We start from the raw sequence: 10,000 nt of genomic DNA on the forward strand, positions 1-10,000 counted from the left end.
TGGTTCAAAAGTTATGACCCGAGCCGTAAACAAGCTCAAAATGAGGTCCAAAACTGACGAAGTTGCTTCAGTTGGCTTGAAAGTTAACAAAGCTTGCTCGTAGAGCTTCCGGGATAGGCCCATTCGCTTCCTCGTGAAAAATAGGTCTTAGAACCACCTTAGATGAGCTTGCGCGACCCTTGGTTGAGCTGCAGGAGCGACTGATCGAAGCGGAAGACCCCTATTTTGAGCTGAAAAATGGGGGTCTCAGGGCTCTAAAACGCTTGTTTGAGCTTGAAGGAGTGCTCGCACAGCTCACTTTCAATTTTAGCGAAGTTAGATATGCTTGATGGTCAGCTGCATGAAAAAGATGGGAGCTGTGCGACCAGTGGTTCAAAAGTTATGACCCGAGCCGTAAACAAGCTCAAAATGAGGTCCAAAACTGACGAAGTTGCTTCAGTTGGCTTGAAAGTTAACAAAGCTTGCTCGTAGAGCTTCCGGGATAAGCCCATTCGCTTCCTCGTGAAAAATAGGTCTTAGAACCACCTTAGATGAGCTTGCGCGACCCTTGGTTGAGCTGCAGGAGCGACTGATCGAAGCGGAAGACCCCTATTTTGAGCTGAAAAATGGGGGTCTCAGGGCTCTAAAACGATTGTTTGAGCTTGAAGGAGTGCTCGCACAGCTCACTTTCAATTTTAGCGAAGTTAGATATGCTTGATGGTCAGCTGCATGAAAAAGATGGGAGCTGTGCGACCAGTGGTTCAAAAGTTATGACCCGAGCCGTAAACAAGCTCAAAATGAGGTCCAAAACTGACGAAGTTGCTTCAGTTGGCTTGAAAGTTAACAAAGCTTGCTCGTAGAGCTTCCGGGATAGGCCCATTCGCTTCCTCGTGAAAAATAGGTCTTAGAACCACCTTAGATGAGCTTGCGCGACCCTTGGTTGAGCTGCAGGAGCGACTGATCGAAGCGGAAGACCCCTATTTTGAGCTGAAAAATGGGGGTCTCAGGGCTCTAAAACGCTTGTTTGAGCTTGAAGGAGTGCTCGCACAGCTCACTTTCAATTTTAGCGAAGTTAGATATGCTTGATGGTCAGCTGCATGAAAAAGATGGGAGCTGTGCGACCAGTGGTTCAAAAGTTATGACCCGAGCCGTAAACAAGCTCAAAATGAGGTCCAAAACTGACGAAGTTGCTTCAGTTGGCTTGAAAGTTAACAAAGCTTGCTCGTAGAGCTTCCGGGATAGGCCCATTCGCTTCCTCGTGAAAAATAGGTCTTAGAACCACCTTAGATGAGCTTGCGCGACCCTTGGTTGAGCTGCAGGAGCGACTGATCGAAGCGGAAGACCCCTATTTTGAGCTGAAAAATGGGGGTCTCAGGGCTCTAAAACGCTTGTTTGAGCTTGAAGGAGTGCTCGCACAGCTCACTTTCAATTTTAGCGAAGTTAGATATGCTTGATGGTCAGCTGCATGAAAAAGATGGGAGCTGTGCAACCAGTGGTTCAAAAGTTATGGCCCGAGCCGTAAACAAGCTCAAAATGAGGTCCAAAACTGACGAAGTTGCTTCAGTTGGCTTGAAAGTTAACAAAGCTTGCTCGTAGAGCTTCCGGGATAGGCCCATTCGCTTCCTCGTGAAAAATAGGTCTTAGAACCACCTTAGATGAGCTTGCGCGACCCTTGGTTGAGCTGCAGGAGCGACTGATCGAAGCGGAAGACCCCTATTTTGAGCTGAAAAATGGGGGTCTCAGGGCTCTAAAACGCTTGTTTGAGCTTGAAGGAGTGCTCGCACAGCTCACTTTCAATTTTAGCGAAGTTAGATATGCTTGATGGTCAGCTGCATGAAAAAGATGGGAGCTGTGCGACCAGTGGTTCAAAAGTTATGACCCGAGCCGTAAACAAGCTCAAAATGAGGTCCAAAACTGACGAAGTTGCTTCAGTTGGCTTGAAAGTTAACAAAGCTTGCTCGTAGAGCTTCCGGGATAAGCCCATTCGCTTCCTCGTGAAAAATAGGTCTTAGAACCACCTTAGATGAGCTTGCGCGACCCTTGGTTGAGCTGCAGGAGCGACTGATCGAAGCGGAAGACCCCTATTTTGAGCTGAAAAATGGGGGTCTCAGGGCTCTAAAACGCTTGTTTGAGCTTGAAAGAGTGCTCGCACAGCTCACTTTTAATTTTAGCGAAGTTAGATATGCTTGATGGTCAGCTGCATGAAAAAGATGGGAGCTGTGCGACCAGTGGTTCAAAAGTTATGACCCGAGCCGTAAACTCTGTAATTCGATTTTTCAGCTCGAAATTGCAGAAAAACAGCTGTTTAGGCATGAAGGAGTGCTCGCACAGCTAACTTTCAATTTTAGCGTAGAGAGCTCTGTGTGAGGGCTAGTTGGTGTAGAAAGCTCAGTCCAATCGGACCAGTGGTGTAAAAGTTATAGCGCTTTGGCTGAACTGCAATTTTGAGCTCAAAAAGTGACGAAGTTTAGAAGAATGAAATTTCGGGCAACAAAAAATTGTTCAATTTTAATATAATTATAACCGCTGGAAAGCCCTTGAGCATAGCTTTTTAATGGTATATTACAATTTTTTTTACTAAAATTAGTTTAGGTTCCAGCTCGAGTTAAAAATTGACTTTTGCTATTTTTTCAAAAAAAAAAAAAATTTCACTTCAGTCTCTTGCATTTTTGGTCACTTCGGGTAAAAAGCGTTGGAAAGTACATGGGCAGGGCTTTCCGGGCGTGTTTTCAAAAATTATTTTGAGCAAAAATTGAGCAAATGGTGAGCATTTGAAAAAAATAAATTTTTCCCCAGAAATACTCATTTAGGAGATTTCTGTGTATTATAGGGGGAGGGTAGTAGCGAGAATTTTCAAAAAAATTTTGAAAAATTTCAAAATTTTTGAAAATTTTTTTTTTACTTCCTAACCTCAAAAGCGTATCAGAAAGGCGTAATTTGATGAGACTTGACCACTGGTAAAGTATCATCGCTCGATTTCGCCTCAGTAAGGAGAACCATCCAAGGTTCGAAAAGAACGAAGGTCAGATAGTTTATAACTAGAAAGCAGAACCAAAACTGCCTTAAAGGCTTTGTGTAGTTGAGCAAAGTCTCTTCTCGAGAAGGCTAAGAAAAGCTTGAAATTGAAGCAATCAGTCGTTGAGCTGTTTGTGAAAAGAAGGATTGGCTTTAGCTAAGGTGCTTCTAAGTACTGCGCATAACTATGAACCGGTGTAAACCAAATCATGCTTGGTGGCTCTTGCATGAGACTGGACTTGGTGCCCCAGTCAAAGTAGCTTGCTTATAGGTATGGTTGGATATGGTTAGCCGTATCAGCACCAGAGGTGCAACAACCGTGCTGTTTAACTAAGTGAGCTGTCGAGTTGAAGTCGTCTTGGTCTCAAAGAAACGTGCTTGGTGGCGCTTGCATAAGCCTGGACTTGGTGCCCCAGGAAAGACTTACTTATAGGTGTAGTTGGATATGGTTTACCGTATCAGTACCAATGGTGCACAACTATGCTGTTTAACTGAGTTAGTCAGAGGACGGCGTTTCCTAAGTCCTCTAGAGTCTAAGATTGCTTTAGCTCGTGAAGGTTCTAATCATGCTTGATAGCTCTTGCATGAGACTGAACTTGGTGCCCCAGTCAAAGTAGCTTGCTTATAGGTATGGTTGGATATGGTTAGCCGTATCAGCACCAGAGGTGCAACAACCGTGCTGTTTAACTAAGTGAGCTGTCGAGATGAAGTCGTCTTGGTCTCAAAGAAACGTGCTTGGTGGCGCTTGCATAAGCCTGGACTTGGTGCCCCAGGAAAGACTTACTTATAGGTGTAGTTGGATATGGTTTACCGTATCAGTACCAATGGTGCACAACTATGCTGTTTAACTGAGTTAGTCAGAGGACGGCCTTTCCTAAGTCCTCTAGAGTCCAAGACTTCTTTAGCTCGTGAAGGTTTAAAATGCTGATAGTAGTAGTTTGTGCGTGGGAAAGGTTGACCTTAGTGTGCCTTTCTGGAAAGGTAGCAGCTTGCAAATCAGGGTTCGGTTTGAAAAAGCTAGCTTCCGAAGTACTTTAAACTGATTGATCCTGTCAGTTGCCATATGCTTGTCTGAAAGACTAAGCCATGCATGTGTAAGTGAAACTTGCAAAAGTGAAACCGCGAATGGCTCATTAAATCAGTTACTATCTAAAAGTTGAGTTACCTGTCAGATGAATAACTGCGGTAACCCTGCAGCTAATGCATGCAGATTGCGTGACTCCGGTCGCGAACTTTTACAAGAATTCACCGAGCGACCTGCTAAGTACGGGCGCATACCGGATGAATCCAAAGTAACTGAAAGATCCCAGATGGCTTAGGCCGGGGGACGCAGCTTCCGAATTTCTGAGCTATCAACCTATGATGGTAGTGTAACGGACTACCATGGTTGTGACGGCTAACGGGGAATCAGGGTTCGATTCCGGAGAGGGAGCCTTAGAAACGGCTACCACATCCAAGGAAGGCAGCAGGCACGCAAATTACCCACTCTCCGCACGAGGAGGTAGTGACGAGAAATAATGATATGAGCCTTAATGGTTTAAACTGATTGATCCTGTCAGTTGCCATATGCTTGTCTGAAAGACTAAGCCATGCATGTGTAAGTGAAACTTGCAAAAGTGAAACCGCGAATGGCTCATTAAATCAGTTACTATCTAAAAGTTGAGTTACCTGTCAGATGAATAACTGCGGTAACCCTGCAGCTAATGCATGCAGATTGCGTGACTCCGGTCGCGAACTTTTACAAGAATTCACCGAGCGACCTGCTAAGTACGGGCGCATACCGGATGAATCCAAAGTAACTGAAAGATCCCAGATGGCTTAGGCCGGGGGACGCAGCTTCCGAATTTCTGAGCTATCAACCTATGATGGTAGTGTAACGGACTACCATGGTTGTGACGGCTAACGGGGAATCAGGGTTCGATTCCGGAGAGGGAGCCTTAGAAACGGCTACCACATCCAAGGAAGGCAGCAGGCACGCAAATTACCCACTCTCCGCACGAGGAGGTAGTGACGAGAAATAATGATATGAGCCTTAATGGTTTGTAATCAGAATGGAAAGGATGCAAAAGCTCCTTTGATGATCGAGTAGAGGGCAAGTCTGGTGCCAGCAGCCGCGGTAATACCAGCCTCTACAAGCGTATGCAAAAGTTGCTGCGTTTAAAAAGCTCATAGTTGGATCTGTTTGAGTATAACGGTAACATGGTGGTTAGTTAACGCTTTCCACTCGTTACGCTCATCCTTCGCATCGAAGAAATACCTTGCACTTAAATGTGACGAGGTGTGGAAACGGTGTTTTCACTTTGAGAAAATTAGAGTGTTCAAAGCATCCTTTGGGATTGAATAATCAAGCATGGAATAATGGAGAATGACCCGCGTTTTACTGATGCCGGTGGCTAAAGTGCGGTAATGATTGAAAGGAACAGCCGGGGGCATTTGTATTGCTACGTTAGAGGTGAAATTCTTGGATCGTGGCAAGACAAACTACTGCGAAAGCATTTGCCAAGAATGTTTTCATTAATCAAGAACGAAAGTTAGAGTATTGAAGAGGATTAGATACCCTCGTAATTCTAACCATAAACTATACCAACTTACGATTTGTCAAAGTCTCTTCTGACTTGGCAAGAAATTAACCGGGAAACCAAAGTTTATTGGTTCCGGGGGAAGTATGGTTGCAAAATCGAAACTTAAAGGAATTGACGGAAGGGCACCACCAGGAGTGGAGCCTGCGGCTTAATTTGACTCAACACGGGAAATCTCACCAGGTCCAGACATCTTAAGGATTGACAGATTGATGATCTTTCATGATTATATGGGCGGTGGTGCATGGCCGTTCTTAGTTAGTGGAGTGATCTGTCTGGTTAATTCCGATAACGAACGAGATCTTGATCATCTAAATAGTGCCATTCTCGTTAGAGTATTGGTTACTTCTTAGAGGTACTATGTGCAATTAAATAGCACAAGTGAAGTGAGGCTATAACAGGTCTGTGATGCCCTTAGATGTCCTGGACTGCACGCGCGCTACACTGGTGAATTTAAATTGAGGGATAACCTTGGCCTATATGGTCCGGGTAATCACCTAAAATTCATGAGCGTGAAGGGGATCGAATGTTGTAACTTGCATTCGTGAACCAGGAATTCCTAGTACTCGGTAGTCAACAACTACTGGGGATTACGTCCCTGCCCTTTGTACACACCGCCCGTCGCTACTACTGATTGGATGTTTAAGCAAGAATTGCGGAAGCCCGTCGCTGAGACTTCGGTCCTGGCAATAGGTGGAAGCGGATCGAGCTTAATTGTCTAGAGGAAGTAAAAGTCGTAACAAGGTTTCCGTAGGGGAACCTGCGGAAGGATCAGTGACTAATGCCACTGTTTGAGCGAAGAGCCGGTCAGCTCATTAAATATGACCCGGTACGCAGTAGATCTTTTTGGAGATTTTGCTGAAAGGTGGTGGTGCATAATCAAGAAAGAGTCGGTGGTGCATGAGTGTAAGAGAGACGGTGGTGCATGAGACTGGGGATTGGCTCCCAGTCAAAGTAGCTTGCTCGGTGGTTGATGATAGCAAGAAAGAGTCGGTGGTGCATGAGAGTAAGAGAGACGGTGGTGCATGAGACTGGGGATTGGCTCCCAGTTAAAGTAGCTTGCTCGGTGGTTGATAATAGCAAGGAAGAGTCGGTGGTGCATGTGAGTAAGAGAGACGGTGGTGCATGAGACTGGGGATTGGCTCCCAGTTAAAGTAGCTTGCTCGGTGGTTGATAATAGCAAGGAAGAGTCGGTGGTGCATGATAGCATGATGTTCCTTCATGGTTCATCTAAGAGTTGGTCTAGCTAAGGTTAGATTGGCTCAAGGTAGTCCTTAATGGATCACCTTAGATTCCCGAAAGATAATTCAAAGAGAGTTGACCTGATGCAAGTTAGGTTAACTCAAGGTGATCCTTGTTGGTGATCCTTAGTATGATGGTGGTGCATTAGCAAGAAAAACGGTGGTGCATGATAGCTTGAGACTGGGGATGGGCTCCCAGTCAAAGTAGCTTGCTCGGTGTGGATGATAGCAAGTGAGAGTCAGTGGTGCATTATAGCAAGAGAGAAGGTAGCCAAATGTCTCGTCATTGTTGACGCCAAAATCAGGTAGCCAAATGCCTCGTCATTTTTGACGCCAAAAGCAGGTAGCCAAATGCCTCGTCATTTTTGACGCCAAAAGCAGGTAGCCAAATGCCTCGTCATTGTTGACGCCAAAAGCAGGTAGCCAAATGCCTCGTCATTGTTGACGCCAAAAGGAAGTCGCTCAAACTTGGGTATTCTGTTGATCAAAAAGCTGTTTAGATGGTAGCTTAGGAGTAACTTCTCCTAGATAAGCTTGTTTGATGGTCGTTTAAACAGTGTACGATTTTCAGTTTGCTTTCGTTAGAGAAAGACTGAGGAAAGCGAAGGCCCGAATGCTTAAGAACAGGGTGATCTATGCTTGGGTAATCACACTTAGTACGAGAGGAACAGTGTGTTCAGTTCCCTGGTTTCAAGCGTCTGCCTGAGAAGGCGGATGGGAAGCTACAATTGATGACCTAAAGCGTAGATTGAATTGCTCTATCTGCATCATGAAAATTGCCTTTAATGGTTTAAATTGGCAGTATCAAGTATATTGATGCTGTTGACCCCGATGTCAGATAGGAATGCAATCCCCCATTGATGATGGGAGGTCGCTCGAACTTGGGTATTCTGTTGATCAAAGAGCTGTTTAGATGTAGTACCGGTGTGATACATGTGATTGCATTGAGAGAGCGTTTAAACAGTGTTCGATCTTCAGTTTGCCTTCGTAAGAGTAAGACTGAGAAATGCGAGGGCCCAAACGCTCAAAAACAGGGTGATCTATGCTTGGGTAACACTTAGTACGAGAGGAACAGTGTGTTCAGTTCCCTGGTTTCAAGCGTCTGCCTGAGAAGGCGGATGCGAAGCTACAATTGATGACCTAAAGCGTAGATTGAATTGCTCTATCTGCATCATGAAAATTGCCTTTAATGGTTTAAATTGGCAGTATCAAGTATATTGATGCTGTTGACCCCGATGTCAGATAGGAATGCAATCCCCCATTGATGATGGGAGGTCACTCAAACTTGGGTATTCTGTTGATCAAAGAGCTGTTCAGATGTAGTACCGGTGTGATACATGTGATTGCATTGAGAGCGCGTTTAAACAGTGTTCGATCTTCAGTTTGCCGTTGTAAGAGAAAGACTGAGGAAAGCGAAGGCCCAAATGCTTAAGAACAGGGTGGTCCAGACAGCTCAAAGTCCGACTGCGGTTGGCTTTGTTCTAATCGAGTGAACACTTACTTTTGGAGAAATCCGATCGTAGGAGTGATCAGTCTTCGGATTGATCCGGTTCTTTTACTGGTGTATCTGTCAGATCCTTAGGGACTGGATAGAACACTTAAGCAAGTCGCTCGAACTTGGGTATTCTGTTGATCAAAGAGCTGTTCAGATGTAGTACCGGTGTGATACATGTGATTGCATTGAGAGCGCGTTTAAACAGTGTTCGATCTTCAGTTTGCCGTTGTAAGAGAAAGACTGAGGAAAGCGAAGGCCCAAATGCTTAAGAACAGGGTGGTCCAGACAGCTCAAAGTCCGACTGCGGTTGGCTTTGTTCTAATCGAGTGAACACTTACTTTTGGAGAAATCCGATCGTAGGAGTGATCAGTCTTCGGATTGATCCGGTTCTTTTACTGGTGTATCTGTCAGATCCTTAGGGACTGGATAGAACACTTAAGCAAGTCGCTCGAACTTGGGTATTCTGTTGATCAAAGAGCTGTTCAGATGTAGTACCGGTGTGATACATGTGATTGCATTGAGAGCGCGTTTAAACAGTGTTCGATCTTCAGTTTGCCGTTGTAAGAGAAAGACTGAGGAAAGCGAAGGCCCAAATGCTTAAGAACAGGGTGGTCCAGACAGCTCAAAGTCCGACTGCGGTTGGCTTTGTTCTAATCGAGTGAACACTTACTTTTGGAGAAATCCGATCGTAGGAGTGATCAGTCTTCGGATTGATCCGGTTCTTTTACTGGTGTATCTGTCAGATCCTTAGGGACTGGATAGAACACTTAAGCAAGTCGCTCGAACTTGGGTATTCTGTTGATCAAAGAGCTGTTCAGATGTAGTACCGGTGTGATACATGTGATTGCATTGAGAGCGCGTTTAAACAGTGTTCGATCTTCAGTTTGCCGTTGTAAGAGAAAGACTGAGGAAAGCGAAGGCCCAAATGCTTAAGAACAGGGTGGTCCAGACAGCTCAAAGTCCGACTGCGGTTGGCTTTGTTCTAATCGAGTGAACACTTACTTTTGGAGAAATCCGATCGTAGGAGTGATCAGTCTTCGGATTGATCCGGTTCTTTTACTGGTGTATCTGTCAGATCCTTAGGGACTGGATAGAACACTTAAGCAAGTCGCTCGAACTTGGGTATTCTGTTGATCAAAGAGCTGTTCAGATGTAGTACCGGTGTGATACATGTGATTGCATTGAGAGCGCGTTTAAACAGTGTTCGATCTTCAGTTTGCCGTTGTAAGAGAAAGACTGAGGAAAGCGAAGGCCCAAATGCTTAAGAACAGGGTGGTCCAGACAGCTCAAAGTCCGACTGCGGTTGGCTTTGTTCTAATCGAGTGAACACTTACTTTTGGAGAAATCCGATCGTAGGAGTGATCAGTCTTCGGATTGATCCGGTTCTTTTACTGGTGTATCTGTCAGATCCTTAGGGACTGGATAGAACACTTAAGCAAGTCGCTCGAACTTGGGTATTCTGTTGATCAAAGAGCTGTTCAGATGTAGTACCGGTGTGATACATGTGATTGCATTGAGAGCGCGTTTAAACAGTGTTCGATCTTCAGTTTGCCGTTGTAAGAGAAAGACTGAGGAAAGCGAAGGCCCAAATGCTAAAAAAACAGGGTGGTCGAGACAGCTCAAAGTCCGACTGCGGTTGGCTTTGTTCTAAATCAAACCAGTGCTAGATGGTCGAAAAACAACCTTCAACG

At 45.0% G+C, this 10,000-nt stretch overlaps 1 pseudogene; it reads left to right on the forward strand.

The window, feature by feature from the left end:
* Positions 1-9,989: 9,989 nt before the first annotated feature.
* The window catches only part of LOC134855953 (5.8S ribosomal RNA), a 152-nt pseudogene continuing 141 nt past the window's right edge, over positions 9,990-10,000 (forward strand).

The sequence above is a fragment of the Symsagittifera roscoffensis genome, unplaced genomic scaffold, assembly GCF_963678635.1.
Source record: "Symsagittifera roscoffensis unplaced genomic scaffold, txSymRosc1.1 SCAFFOLD_62, whole genome shotgun sequence".
Taxonomy (NCBI): domain Eukaryota; kingdom Metazoa; phylum Xenacoelomorpha; order Acoela; family Convolutidae; genus Symsagittifera; species Symsagittifera roscoffensis.